This window comes from Neoarius graeffei, chromosome 17 (assembly GCF_027579695.1).
Source record: "Neoarius graeffei isolate fNeoGra1 chromosome 17, fNeoGra1.pri, whole genome shotgun sequence".
Lineage (NCBI taxonomy): Eukaryota > Metazoa > Chordata > Actinopteri > Siluriformes > Ariidae > Neoarius > Neoarius graeffei.
This window is the reverse complement of record NC_083585.1, coordinates 52,810,481-52,825,722: the sequence shown is the minus strand read 5'-3', so window position 1 is coordinate 52,825,722 and position 15,242 is coordinate 52,810,481. Positions and strand designations below refer to the sequence as shown.

General features: G+C 41.6%; 1 protein-coding gene across 1 annotated transcript in view; it reads left to right on the top strand.

Annotated features, from left to right (window-relative positions):
* The window catches only part of nbeab (neurobeachin b), a 793,085-nt gene that overhangs the window by 760,915 nt on the left and 16,928 nt on the right, over positions 1-15,242 (top strand). The window lies entirely within an intron of this gene.

Genomic DNA, 15,242 nt, shown 5'->3' with positions numbered 1-15,242 from the left:
AGAGGTTTTACACCAGATGCCCGTCCTGACGCAACCCTCCCCAGTCTATCCGGGCTTGGGACTAGCACCAAGTATGCACTGGCTTGTGCAACCCCAATGGCTGGGTATTTTACTTAATCTGCATGCTTTTGAGCTGTGGGGGAAAACCAGAGCTCCCAGAGGAAACCCACAAGTCCCTGTTGGCCATGAGGTTTGAACCCGAAACCTTCTTGCTGTGAGGCAACAGTGCTAACCACTGCACCACCCTGTATCTAAAAAAGTCCTTCCCATACCATGCCCTGGTCTTCCCAGGCAGTCTCCCGTCCCAGTGGTGGGTTTCCCAAAAGTCTCTTAATGCTAAGAGAAGCTTAACTAGGAGAGAGAGTGTTAATTGTGCTGCTCGCTCTACCATTTAACAATGATCTTTGTGCTACGATGCTTTTGGGAAACTCAGCAAATGCCGTTAAGGCGCATTCGGTGATGCCGATCTCAGTTTCTGTAGCCCTCGGCCTTTCACCTATACAGCTAAGGTTACAGTGGGGGGCTAGTCCTCTGGTAACTACAAGAGTTTGATTCCCCGCTCACATCTGTACTGCAGTGTGCCTTGCCAGACGGCAGAAGGTACCATTTTTATGATGGTCTTTGGTATGACCTGACCGTGAGTAGAACTCGATCAAGAGGCGGACACACGAACCACTAGGCCAGCTCATGGTACACACCACCTTGTATACTCACTCATAACGTCCATGATAAATGTCTCATCTCATCTCATTATCTCTAGCCGCTTTATCCTGTTCTACAGGGTCGCAGGCAAGCTGGAGCCTATCCCAGCTGACTACGGGCGAAAGGCGGGGTACACCCTGGACAAGTCGCCAGGTCATCACAGGGCTGACACATAGACACAGACAACCATTCACACTCACATTCACACCTACGGTCAATTTAGAGTCACCAGTTAACCTAACCTGCATGTCTTTGGACTGTGGGGGAAACCGGAGCACCCGGAGGAAACCCACGCGGACACGGGGAGAACATGCAAACTCCACACAGAAAGGCCCTCGCCGGCCCCGGGGCTCGAACCCGGACCTTCTTGCTGTGAGGCGACAGCGCTAATCACTACACCACCGTGCCGCGCCATGATAAATGTAACAAGTAAAAGATAAAAAGTACATGTCCTTCTGTAATTAATAAAATCATGATTAGTGTTGGCAAATTGCTGTGGTATAAGAGGAATAAAAAAAATAACCTTCAGAATGTCTTACTACAGGAAAATAGCCAACTTCTAGGTGGTAAGAGTTACTTCATGTAACATCCAGCCCAAATTATTTGTGTTTCATTCTTTATTTATTGGAAGGACCACTAACGAAGGAAGGCTAACAGTTAATTACAGCAATCACAGCAGTGTAGTCGAGCGTTCAAGCTACTAGAACTGCCTTTACACTTTTTTCAACAAACAAAAAAAATGTTTTATCTTCATTTCATTTGACCAACAGCTAATCATCCTGAGAGGCTTGCGGTTTCTCAGACGTGTTGTTATAACGCATGGTGTTGTTCAGATGATCTGCTGTTCACGAGTGTCAGATCCTCTGCTTTAGGTGTGAGCTTTCTCTAATTAACTGCGCTGAGCCTCACACTGTTAATTAAGTATTTCGGCTTGGCTGCTTCCAATTAGCGAGACGCGGTTCTGCCCTCCTGAGGAGAGGAAACACGGCTCCTGTGATGTGATATTCACACACTAGGGCTTATTTGGTGCAATTTAAAAGTGCACTCGTTATTCTTATGACTTGAGTGGTATTATCATTATTACAGTGAGTGATAGTGGAGCGGTAAAGTGGATTCATCCTGCTGTGTCTCACACTCGCTGATGTTTTATATATTTAGTGGATGTGTGTTTGGGGGTTTGTTTGATGAAGTTGATGCATTAAGTGTGGACATGTTCTATATATATTACACACTTTATCAGAGAAACGTACCACAGAACTCTTTCTGAAGTTTTTTTTTTTTCCCCAGTAGCTTTTCCAGATGGCAAACATTGCTAGCTGGTTACTATGTTTTGTGTCGGCAGGGATTTTCATCTCATCTCATTATCTGTAGCCGCTTTATCCTGTTCTACAGGGTCGCAGGCAAGCTGGAGCCTATCCCAGCTGACTACGGGCGAAAGGCGGGGTACACCCTGGACAAGTCGCCAGGTCATCACAGGGCTGACACATAGACACAGACAACCATTCACACTCACATTCACACCTACGGTCAATTTAGAGTCACCAGTTAACCTAACCTGCATGTCTTTGGACTGTGGGGGAAACCGGAGCACCCGGAGGAAACCCACGCGGACACGGGGAGAACATGCAAACTCCGCACAGAAAGGCCCTCGCCGGCCACGGGGCTCGAACCCGGACCTTCTTGCTGTGAGGCGACAGCGCTAACCACTACACCACCGTGCCACCCTATTATTATTATTATTATTATTAAACCCTTCACTCCCTAGGAGCATAGACCACCAACAAGAGCTTTCCATCTAGTTGTGTTTTGCTCAGTTTCCTCTAATGTTGACCATGTATAGCCCCAGGCTCCCATTTCACCTTCAATGCCTTTCCTCCAGGTGTTTTTGGGCCGACCTCTTTTCCTTTTTCCTTGTGGGTTCCATTTAAATCTTGCCTACTGATGTTATTTGGCAGCTTCCTGAGTGTATGTCCGATCCAGCCCCACTTCTTCTGGATTTGCGTCTCTACTGGTTGTTGGTTGGTTATTTTCCATAGTTCTTTGTTCTTTAGTTTATATGTCCATCTAACATTCATTTTTACGTCATTGGGGCTACATTATTGTATTCCAGTAGCTTTTCCAAAGAATAAACATCACTATCTACTGTTCTTTTCCTTCATCTTGTTCGTGGTAGTGTTTTAGAATGTTTTGTGTCAGCAGTGGTGACTTTTTTATTTATTTCAGTAGCTTTGCCAAGTAGCTAACTTTGCTAGTGAGGGCTTAGAATGTTTTATGTCACTACACTGTAAAAAAAAAGAATAGTTGAGAATACTTTAAATTTCAAGGCAACCGTCTGCATTAAGAATTTTATGTTTTGCCAATGATGTGCCCATGATAATCCAAACTATGATAACACTTATCTTTATTAAGAATTCTTAATTAAGTCAATTTTCAATTCCTCATTCTGCCAACATAGATTTCTCTTTTTGCTGAACAGTGGCATTCACAGTAGTACAAAAAGGCAATTGAGGTTATCACAATTTTTTTTTAGATATTTTTTGGGGCTTTTTTCACCTTTATTTGGATAGGACAGTGTAGAGACAGGAAATGAGCAGGAAATTACCTCGGGTCAGAATCAAACCCGGGTCCCTGGATTTATGGTATGGCACCTTATCCACCTGAGCCATGACAACATGAACTTCAACTGGAGAGAGAACCACATTGCCCAGCCCTTGCATTTGGGAGCGGAAACCCCGTGTCTTGGTCATTAAGAGCATGCGCTGAATAAACACCTGTGGCAATTATGTATTTTCAATTCAGATTATTCACTATTGTATATTTACACATCACTGAGGTGCACCCTATCAGTTTGATGTGGATTTTTCTGTTCGTTAATAATTATTCATATTTTCTTGTCCATTCAATTGTGAATATGGAATTACTTGAACAAAGCGTAATTCTATTTTTTACAGTGTAGGGCTACATTTTGTTGTTGTCTTATTTCAGTAGCTTTTCCAAATAGCTTTTCTAAGTTGCTAACTTTACGAGATACTGATTAGAATGTTTCGTCTTTGGGGTGACATTTAAGTTTTATTTTAGGAGCTTTTCCAAGTAGCTACATTTGCAAGCTAGATATTAAAACGTTTTGTATCAGCAGGGTACAGATGCTATATGTATACATGTCTCCAAAGTTAGAGACATGTGGATCCCCACCCTGCTGACTTCAGAAGGTTGTTTCAAAAAAATTGATGTTATTTGAGATGTAAATATCCCAGAAACTACATAGTCGAGGCAAATGAAACTGAACAGGCTTAATGTTGAGCAATATCAGATTTATTCCTCAACATTTGAATGAAAAATTCAAAGGTATGTGGATTCCATGAATGATTTTCAGTATGCACACCGCCTGAGACACAACACTCTAACACACAAAATTGCTTTTCTTTCCCAGTGAATATTATTTCTATCTATCTATCTATCTATCTATCTATCTATCTATATGTATGCCATTGGGGCTACATTTCTTTCTTTCTTTTTTAATTTTATTTCAGAAGCTTTTCCAAACAGCAAACATTACTAGCTAGTTTTTAAATAGTTTGAGATCAGAAAGGCTTTATTATTATTATCTCATCTCGTTATCTCTAGCCGCTTTATCCTGTTCTACAGGGTCGCAGGCAAGCTGGAGCCTATCCCAGCTGACTACGGGCGAAAGGCGGGGTACACCCTGGACAAGTCGCCAGGTCATCACAGGGCTGACACATAGACACAGACAACCATTCACACTCACATTCACACCTACGCTCAATTTAGAGTCACCAGTTAACCTAACCTGCATGTCTTTGGACTGTGGGGGAAACCGGAGCACCCGGAGGAAACCCACGCGGACACGGGGAGAACATGCAAACTCAGCACAGAAAGGTCCTCGCTGGCCACGGGGCTCGAACCCGGACCTTCTTGCTGTGAGGCGACAGCGCTAACCACTACACCACCGTGCCGCCCATTATTATTATTATTATTATTATTATTATTATTATATTTGAGTCATTTTTCTAAGCAGCTTACTTTATTAGATAGTGATTAGAATGTCAAATTTCAAATCGCAAACATTGCTCGCTAGTTATTAAAGGTTTTGTATCAACAGGGGCTACATTTATTATTATAATTTTTGTAACTTTTCTAAGGCGCTAACTTTGCTAGCTACTAATTCTAATGTCTCGTGTCACTGGGGCTGTTTTTCCTTTTTTATTTTTCCAGTAGTTTTTCCAAATATCAAACATTGCTAGCTAGCTTTGAACATTTTTGCGTTGGGCTACTTTTTCTTTTTTAGCTTTTCTAAGTCGCTAAATTTACTCACAAGTGATCCGAATGTCTTGTTCCAGCAGGGTAACAATAAAAGTTGTAATTATTATATTGTTTGAGAAAGTTACGGAAGTGATATAATTATTTACAGTGTAAATAATGTGTGTGTCTGTCGCTGTGTGCAATTTGTCAGGATTTGTAATGATCTCAGTGACTTCATTAACCACAAAACTCCATCCAGCAGCCATGCTGTGGTTAGTAACTGATCCCTGATGAAGGATGGCAGATGATTGACACACACTGTGCAGGAACAGACATGAGTTTCAGTCTCAAACTCTAAACTTACAACGTGAACAACAGTGTAGTGTGTAATAAAGTGCTGCAACAACACTGCGACACACACACACACACACACAGAGAGAGAGATGTATGTTTTCTGCTTTCATCCTTCATGTTAATTTGTTTAATTGTCTCTTTTAAAGGATATTTTAACAGTGAGCCCATCCTCATGCATCAGCAAGATTTAAAAAAGTAACAGTGCCCTCTAGTGGTGAATATATTTTACACCTTTTTCCTTTTCTTTAGAAGAAAAGGAAAGAAAAAGGGAAAAGGAAAGAACAACAAATAAATTCAGATTATAACACAAAACGTTTGATTCTTATTTTTGAGGGAAAAAACACTTTCTCTTTGGATCTCTCTTTCCTTCTCTGTATTTCTCCATATATTTCTTTTCTCTCCCTCTTTTGCTCTTTTCCTTCTTCTTCTCTTCACCATCTCTCTTCTTGTCTTCCTTCTGCTCTTTCTCTCCTACACTTGCTGTCTCCCTCATCCTTATTTTTTGATATGGTTTCCCATTCTCTCATTACTGTATTTGTTTTTATTTGCTCTCTCTCTCTCTCTCTCTCATTTCCTCCCTCCATTCTTTGTATTTCTCTTTTCTCCTTTATCTCTCTGATCATCCATCTCCTTTATCTCTAACCTTCTATCTCGCTCCTGTTATGACTTAATTTTCTTTTTTTTTTTTGCTTTTTTGTTCTGCATCTCTTCTCTTTCTCTCTTTGCCTCCCTCATCTTGTTATTCACTTTTCTTTTCTTCCTTTCACTTTCCCTGCTTGTGTTTTTATTACTCTCTCATTTCCTTTCTCCTTCTCTTCATCCCTTTTTCTTTTCATTTCTCACATCCTCCTTTTGATCTTTTTTTATACCTGCTCTCTCCTTTCTCTCTCCCCCTCTGTTTTTATCTCTTCCTTCTCTCTTTTCTCAAATTTGCTCTGTTTTTCTTCTCTTCTGTAAACCTGACTCTCTCTCTCTCTCCCCCTTTTCCTCCCTTTATTCTCTGTATTTCTCTCCCTCCTTTATCTCTAACCCTCTATCTTGCTCTTGCCATGACTTTCTTTTCTTTTTTCCTGCTTTTTTGTTCTGCATCTTTTCTCTTTCTTTCTTTGCCTCCCTCGTCTTGTTATTCACTTTTCTTTTATTTCTTTCATTGCCCCTGCTTCTGTTTTCATTATAACTTTCTTCTGTCCCCCACATTTCCTTTCTCCTCCTCTTCATCCCTCTATCTTTTCATTTCTTACATCCTCCTACTGATCTTTTTTTATTCCTGCTTCTGTCTTTCTCTCCTTTCTCTCTCTCCCTCTGTTTTTTCTCTTCATTCTCTCTTTTCTGATTTTTTTTTTCATTTTTCTCTTCTGTAAGCCTCTCTCTCTCTCTCTCTCTCTCTCTCTCTCTCTCTCTCTCTAAGATATATAACACATTTTTGCCTAAAATGAATATATACTTTTTTTTTTTACCTTTTTTTATATTAAATCTTATTGTTAAAATTTGCAAACATTCCTCAGGGATAATGGTAAGAATTAAAATCTAAATGTCACTTTTTTTAAATTCCATGTGTTTATTTCATACTCTTAATGCCTTCATTATTATTTATTATTGTTTTACAGTAGCAATGAATAAAATCCTTCTGTCAGCAGGGGTGCACAAACTTTTGCTTGGTAGTATAAACAAGATTATTTTTTGAGAATTTTTTTTTTTCTCTCCACTAATAACCTTCAGCTCATATGGAACAGTGCAGCTCTGGAAAACAGATCTGTTTCTCTGATGAAGCGTCGACATTAAACTTCACGCTCAGTTGTAGTCAGTGGTAAACATTTCGATGATGCCTTGTCTTTGTTTTCTGACAGAAATAATAATCTGTGTGTGTGTGTGTGTGTGCAGTAGTGCTGTGTGGGAGTGTTTGTGTGTCAGACATTTCTTCTTTCCCAGCATGCTTTAATTCCACCCGTCTTACTGCGGAGGTCATGGCAGCCAGAAAGGCCATGAATATTCAGCAGCGTGTCCACCTCCAGACCTCTGACACAAGGTGGAGAAATTGATTTGGTCCTTGCAGCAAAGAACGGTGTGTCCTAAACACACGGTGATTAAAATCATATCCGGCTCAATGGAGCCCGTGCACTGCGGCCCTTCCAGCTCTTCCATCCCCGGCTCCAATTTCCACCTCCTAATTGTGTTGCCGTGCTCTCGGGGACCTGCGGGGTGTCAGGGGGCTCGCGCACACACTGATTAAACCTTTTGTGAGGAAGATGAGCAAGCTGATCTTGAGCTGTGGATCTCTCTAGAGGACTGAACACTGTCGCACACACACATCACACACCCATGTGGAAGGAGCTGGATCAGTGGATCTGGTGCCATATTGATCATCTGGTCCTGTATTGATTTTGCTGTCCATTAAACGTAGACCCCTGTGTTAATTAAAGCAGTGTTACATCTGTAACCATTTCAATATCTTCTCCAATCATCTCTCACTCGCACACTCTTCCGTTAGCCGCCGAATCGATCGCCGGAGAACATCTTCATTCCTCTTCATTACGCTAATTGAGCTAATCAGTCCGTGAGTTCTTTATTCAGTTCTTGAATAAGCTTGTAAACAAATCCAGCCATGTTTCTGTCCGTTTGTCATTTGGCTCGACTCTGCAAGGCCATTAAAATGCTATTTACTGCTGTTTCCTCTTCCACGATCGGTTATTATTGAACTTTACATGAAAATGAAAAAGTGGTGAGCGTGTAATGTTTGCTCGTAGTCAAAGCAAGGAACTCGATTAACTTCCTGAACCTTTCAGTGTTCACATCTGTGCTTGTATTTGTCAAATTATCTGACAGATCTGGTTTTAATGTTTAACGTTTGATACTTCACTGTTTTTTTTTTTTCTGAATACGTTGTGTATATATGATTATTGAGGTTAATAACTGCGTGTAACAGTAAAACTGAAAATCACATCCTCTCATTCTAATACGTTTTTGTTGCCATAGTAACAGACCATTCACTGGGATGGTGCATGTAACAAAGAAAACAAAAGGCATCATCGCTATACGCTTTCTGAGTCAGTGATGATTGATATAACATTTAGTAATTAGACTAATAATTCAGACTTTCCACGACTCTGTAATGCGACAAGATGGATTTATGTTGTTTTATTAACTTCTCGAGAGAGGATAAAAGAGAAGCGGGTGATGGAACGACTGCGGATAGCTGCGATAATTACAGTATAACGTCAGTGATCGCAGGAGCTAACTTGCTTCGCTGATGTTCCATGGCATTATCAATAGCTATAAACTGATAGAAAAGTATGGTGTGTCATTCTTTAACAAGAAGACAGAGTCATATCTATATCCCCCGCCCTATATACCAAGTTTCAAGATATTATTTGCCACATTTTTCAAGTTCTGCTGCAGGAAACCAACCCGACCTCTTTACACTGACCTCAGCAGCCCATGGCATAAACCCAGCGGACCTTTGGTCCAGGTGAGATAAAAATTCAAATTTCTCACATTTCTTAGTATCAAAAGGCACAAATACATTACTTAATCAACACATATACCAACTTTCAAGACCGTACCGCTCATAGTTTTCAAGTTCTGCTCCGGAAACAAAACCTACCCCGAAGACTAACCTGAGAGTCTAAGGCTACGTTCACACTGCAGGCTGAAGTGACTCAAATCCGATCTTTTCGCCCATATGTGACCTGTATCCGATCTTTTATTGACAATATGAACGACACAGATCCGATTTTTTCAAATCCGACCCAGGCCGTTTGGATATGTGGTCCTAATTCCGATTCCTATCCGATCTTTTCATATGCGACTTCAGTCTGAACCGCCAGGTCGCATTCATCCGACTTACACGTCATCAACAAGCCACAAACGTCACTATTCTGCGCTGAAGTAGGCGGCGGGTCTCTCAAAAAAAGTTACAACAACATGGCGCATAATCACGGGCGCAGGTAGAGGGTGGGATTCGTCCCACCCAGATTTAAATTCATCTCGTTCGGTCCCCCCACTTATAGGGAGGAAAAAACGTCTATGCTGTCTTTCTTTGCATAAGGCAAACCTCACGGAAAAATCAAAAGACTAATTACCATTCGGTTTATTGAGGTGCACAGCAGTACATACATAGTTGCAACAACTCACATAAAACAAAGACTGATATTCGGTTGGTTGAGCTGCGCAGACTGCACAGGTTGCGAGCTCGAGCTTGGTTGCTATGGTAACCCACAAGAAGTTTGACAGGCATATCGGGGTTGGGGTTGGTTTGCTGGCAGCTTTGTCCCCCCCAGTTTTTTGTCCCCCCCAGTTCCAAAAACGTATCTGCGCCCCTGCGCATGACATCAATGCGAGGGACGCTTCGGGCTGTGAAGGTTCTGAATCTTCTCAATGGAAGGACGCAGAGGTTAGGGAGCTGATTTCCATTTGGGGGGATACAGCTATTCAAGCTAGATTGGATGGGTCATACCGCAACCGGGCGGTTTTACTTCAGTAAACACTGGCCATGCTCACTGCGTGTGACGTCGTCGTATCCTGCAATGCGCATGCGGAACACTTTTAGGTCGCTTTTCGTTCATACTGAGGATCACATACAAGTCGCATATATTTGTTAATGTGAACGACCTCACAAAAAAATCGGATTTCACAAAAAAATCGGAATTGAGCATTAAGCCTTGCAGTGTGAACGTAGTGTAAGTCTGAAACTGTTTCCATGGAAACATGAAAAATTTCTCAAATTTCTTAGTATGAAAAGGCACATCTGCATCACCTTCTTAACATGTATACCAAGTGTCAAATCCATATCATGAATAGTTTGGGATATATGCTCCGGAAATGAACATCGCTCTTAGAAACTACAGTAAGTCAAAATCTATTTTTTAATGTAAAAATTTGAAAAATGCTTAAAAATAATAATAATCCAAAATAGCAAAAGGCACCAGTTCACATGTTGTTTGATATGTATACGAAGTTTCATGAAGATATCTTCAGTAGTTTTAAAGATATGGCCCGGAAACGAAAATGTGACCGAATGGAACCTGTTTCTATATCCCCCGCCAAACCTCATTTGGGTGGGGGATAATAAATAAAAAATGTTAATTGGTGGAACTTTGCTATGATTTAAGAAGAATAAAACACTTCAGGATGTGGAATTATAAGAAAATAATCAACTTTATATTAGGATCCATCATACACAGTGATATTCTGTCTCTTCATCTGACTGCTATGATATTAGCCTCCTAAGGCCCAAGCTGTTTTTTTTACATGCATTTTTTATTTCTCTTTGCTATTTGGGCTTATTAGAACCTGATTAAAATAAAAACTAAGCATCATCTTTTGATAAGATGTACTTTTAGAGAAAAAGTATGTCCACATATGTGGATTCTTGTTCCGAATTTCCATAAAGTGCTGTCCACGCACGTGACCGCTAAGCCCTAGGAGGTTAGGATTAAAACGAAACCAGCTCCAGTTAAAGCTTAATATAAAATACTATTTATAACTAGAAAGGCACTCGGTAGAGTTCATACCTCCACTAAGCTACATATAATCAACATCAAAATCAAATCACTTGAACTTGAGATAATATGAAAGCTGTCCACCAAATTTCATCCAAATCTGTTCACTTCTTTTTGAGTTAAGTTGGGAACAGGTTAAAAATCAATCAGTCAATCCTGGATCCACATACATATCCGGATTTGCATCAAAATTTAGTCAGTTGTTCCTTGGCCCATGACCCACCTTTACTCCAAATTTCATCCAAATCCATTTGCTACTTTTCGAGGTATGTTGGGACCAAACAAACAAACAAACAAACAAACAAACAAACAAACAAACGGAAGTGAAAACATAACCTCCTCCAACATAGTTGATGGAGGTAAAAAGAAAATAAATTAATTATGTTTTATTTTTTATGACACGTTTTTAGCTCAAAAGTGTTTGGGGCTAGTTTATCAGAACAAAAATATCTATATATTATTTCTTCCCAATGTAGTCAACAGCCTCATTCCTTGAATTGAATTGAATTGAATTGAATTGCCTTTATTGTCATTGGAAATGTATACAATGAAATTAAAATTGCCACTCTATGTTGCAAACATGGAAACACAGGACACTGAAGACCAAAAAAAGGATATAAAATGAGAATTGCGAGACTAGAAATCCATCCATCCACCCATTATCCATAACTGCTTATCCTGTACAGGGTTGCAGGCGAGCTGGAGCCTATCCCAGCTGACTATGGGCGAAAGGCGGGGTACACCCTGGACAAGTCGCCAGGTCATCACAGGGCTGACACATAGACACAGACAACCATTCACACTCACATTCACACCTACGGTCAATTTAGAGCCACCAGTTAACCTAACCTGCATGTCTTTGGACTGTGGGGGAAACCGGAGCACCCGGAGGAAACCCACGCGGACACAGGGAGAACATGCAAACTCCACACAGAAAGGCCCTCGCCGGCCACGGGGCTCAAACCCAGGACCTTCTTGCTGTGAGGTGACCGTGCTAACCACTACACCACTATGCTGCATGATACGAGAAATTAAATGAAATAATCTGTACAAAAATAAAGTGCAGGTGCATAGCAGCATGAATGAATTCTATACTCAGGGGTGTCATTGGGGAGGGAAGTTAGGATGATTCTAAGGGCCCAGTATTGACAGAGGGCCCTCAGAGGACAATATTAATATTATCACCATGTGCAAGTTAATTTATTTAAAAAAAAAAAAGTTTAAATAGTGTTGCCTCTTAAAATGAGCAAAAACAACGACCTTCTGGTTTGGTTTTCCATTTTCCGCAAAATTATTAGAATAGAAAGATCTCATCTCATTATCTGTAGCCACTTTATCCTGTTCTACAGGGTCGCAGGCAAGCTGGAGCCTATCCCAGCTGACTACGGGCGAAAGGCGGGGTACACCCTGGACAAGTCGCCAGGTCATCACAGGGCTGACACATAGACACAGACAACCATTCACACTCACATTCACACCTACGGTCAATTTAGAGTCACCAGTTAACCTAACCTGCATGTCTTTGGACTGTGGGGGAAACCGGAGCACCCGGAGGAAACCCACGCGGACACGGGGAGAACATGCAAACTCCACACAGAAAGGCCCTCGCCGGCCACGGGGCTCGAACCCGGACCTTCTTGCTGTGAGGCGACAGCGCTAACCACTACACCACCGTGCCGCCTAGAATAGATAGATAGTCTTTATATTTCACTCCTCTCCCTATTCATTACATGGTACAGTCTAGCGTAGGCAGAGCCAGCGCATGACACCACGTTAGGTTTGTTGCTTTCCAATCCAGCACTAACGTTAGCCGCGAACAATAGAAGCAGAATTGATGGTGAACCATCAGTAGATTGACACCATCCTGAAGAAGTCAGGTTACATAAAGAGAGGCAGCAGAAAGCTGAAAAAGAGAAAAAGAGATAACAGTTAGGCTACATCCACACGACAACGGCAACGAGATTTTTTTTTTTTTAAATATCGCGTCCACATGGGCAACGGATCAGTAAAATATCAGGTTCATACAGCAACGCAACGCTTGCTGAAAACGATGCAATACACATGCCACACCTCTACGTGCGCTGTAAGACGGTCCCATCGGAGACACCAGAACAATAGAAGAAGTAGACGCATGCACATAAACCCCTTCTTCTGTAGCATCAGCCTCATAAAGTTTTGATTATTAATCAGTAGCATAAAACGAAAGACGCAGAAAGAGGAATGAATGGGGGTAGATGGAAGCCGGTACGCCAACATTCTGATATCCTCCAGAATTCTTTAATGGTCCGGAATAAATTGAATGCTACACGTTGATGGATTACTTTGTTCTTCTACGCCCTTTTTGAGGAATGTATTGTCAGACTTAAACCAACATCTGAAGAGGTGAGATCGCTCCTTTTTTTTTTCCCTATTTTTGCTGGCGGGATTGTTTTTGTTTTTGGAAAGCAGTGAAAATATTTTGTAAGCGCGTTTCATGAACCAAGTTATAGGATTTGTTGACAACTTGCATCGAGTTCGTTACACTTCTACCCGGCGGGAAGCACTGACAGTCATGTGGTTGTGACGTCATCATAAACAAATCCGTTCTACTCATCCAGACGACTTCGCAACAGTGCTGTTGCCAGATTTTTCCACTCTGGAACCCGTTCTCAAAAGATTTCGTTTTGGGGCACCCAAAACGCCGGTGCCGTGTGGACGCCAGGCCGAAACGATAAACAATTTTATCAGCTTCACCTGAATCCGTTGCCGTGTGGACAGGGCCTTAGTCACCCAATTTTTTCTGAAGAAAGGTAATAGTAAAAGTAATAGTGTATTTTTTTGTTCTAAAATTACACTCTTAACACTTCCTCTGGATAAGCTAAGGGTTAGGTTATTTATTTATTTATTTATTTATTTATTTGGGGGGGGGAGGCTTGGGGGGTTATATTCTTTCATAGGGCCCAACATTTATAGCGGTGCTCCTGTATATACTTATTTGTGCTTGTTGATATTTAAAGTGCAAATTGCTTTCGGGGGGGAAAAAATGTCTCTGAATCTGGAAGTGCATGCTTTGGCCAACCTATAGATGACTTGCAACCACGTGATCAAAATGTGCTACGCCATGAGCGTCCGCCATGATGGTGGATATACAAAGCAACTAGGACGGCAGCCGCTAAAAGCGTGTCTGTAAACAATGATGAATTTTCTCAGAATTACCACGATTTGAACGGTCGAGCGAAGATTCGATACAAAGAGAAGATAGATATGTGTGGGTTTGACCCATATTATTTAAAAAAGTCAGACTTTTCTGAAGATAAGACGCTTCTACGGACCATCGAGTCCCCAGATATCGCGTTCTATCTGGTTTGGCTGCTGAAGAATCAAGTCCGACCTTGCACGAAACATAGCCCATGTTCTGAGTGGGTTCCCAGTCTGGATTGTTTCTATCGTATAATTTTGCTGGCGCTCCTAGAAGCGAAACGGTAATACATGTGTTAAAATTATAACAACGACCGAGTGAACCACGACAAGAGAACGCTCATTTTATAGCAAAATTCTACCAACACGAAATAAAATTCTTCCATGATATTATCGAGAAAGCTTTTGAATCTCACCTGAGATAAAATGATTACTGCAAACACGAGCTGTTTTGGTTTTCGCCTCTGTTAGATCAGCCCTGCCGATGTTGTTCAGCCGTGCTCGTCTCCTCTCCGTACTAAGCCTCAGGGTTTCCTCGCCCTCTTTCCGAATCACGGACAAGAGTCTAAAAAATCGGAACGTGCCACGGTCACGAGTACTGTTGCGACCACAACCATATATAGCACAAAGATATGACATCGCTAAAAGAACGCTTAAGCAGTTGATAAACAAAGAGAGTTGCGCACGCGTGATTGTTTTGTATGGAATGTCGCTTGACCCCACATTTGTATGTCCACCAACATGGCCGACATCCGGGTTTCTATTTTGCTTTGACGTCACTTGCAAGTCAAGGATAATGCCAGCCAGAGGATAACAGATCAAAAAGGTTGTGGCCGGGGTGGGTGGAGTCCTTGATGATGTTGGTAGCTCTGCTGAGGTAGCATGAAGTCGCAATGTCCTCCAGAGAGGGCAGTGAGCAGCCTGTTCTTTTCTCTGCTGACTTCACCACTCTCTGGAGCACTTTCTTATCTGCAGCAGAGCAGCCTGCACACCACACCGTTATGCAGTAGGTTTGTACTATTCCACGGTTTTATTGAAGTTTTAACTCAAATAATGTTCTTGAATTCCTTCGAAAACCATCAGTGCACTAAAGCAGCAGCTTGCTGTGTTATTTTCTCATTATGCTGCTGCTTTATTAATCTGCTGTAGTGTTCAGCTGCTGTTGCAGGTGTGTGTGTGTGTGTGTGTGTGTGTGTGTGTGTGCATGTAAACGCTGTTTTGCCACTCTATTCCCTCCTCATCAATCAACTG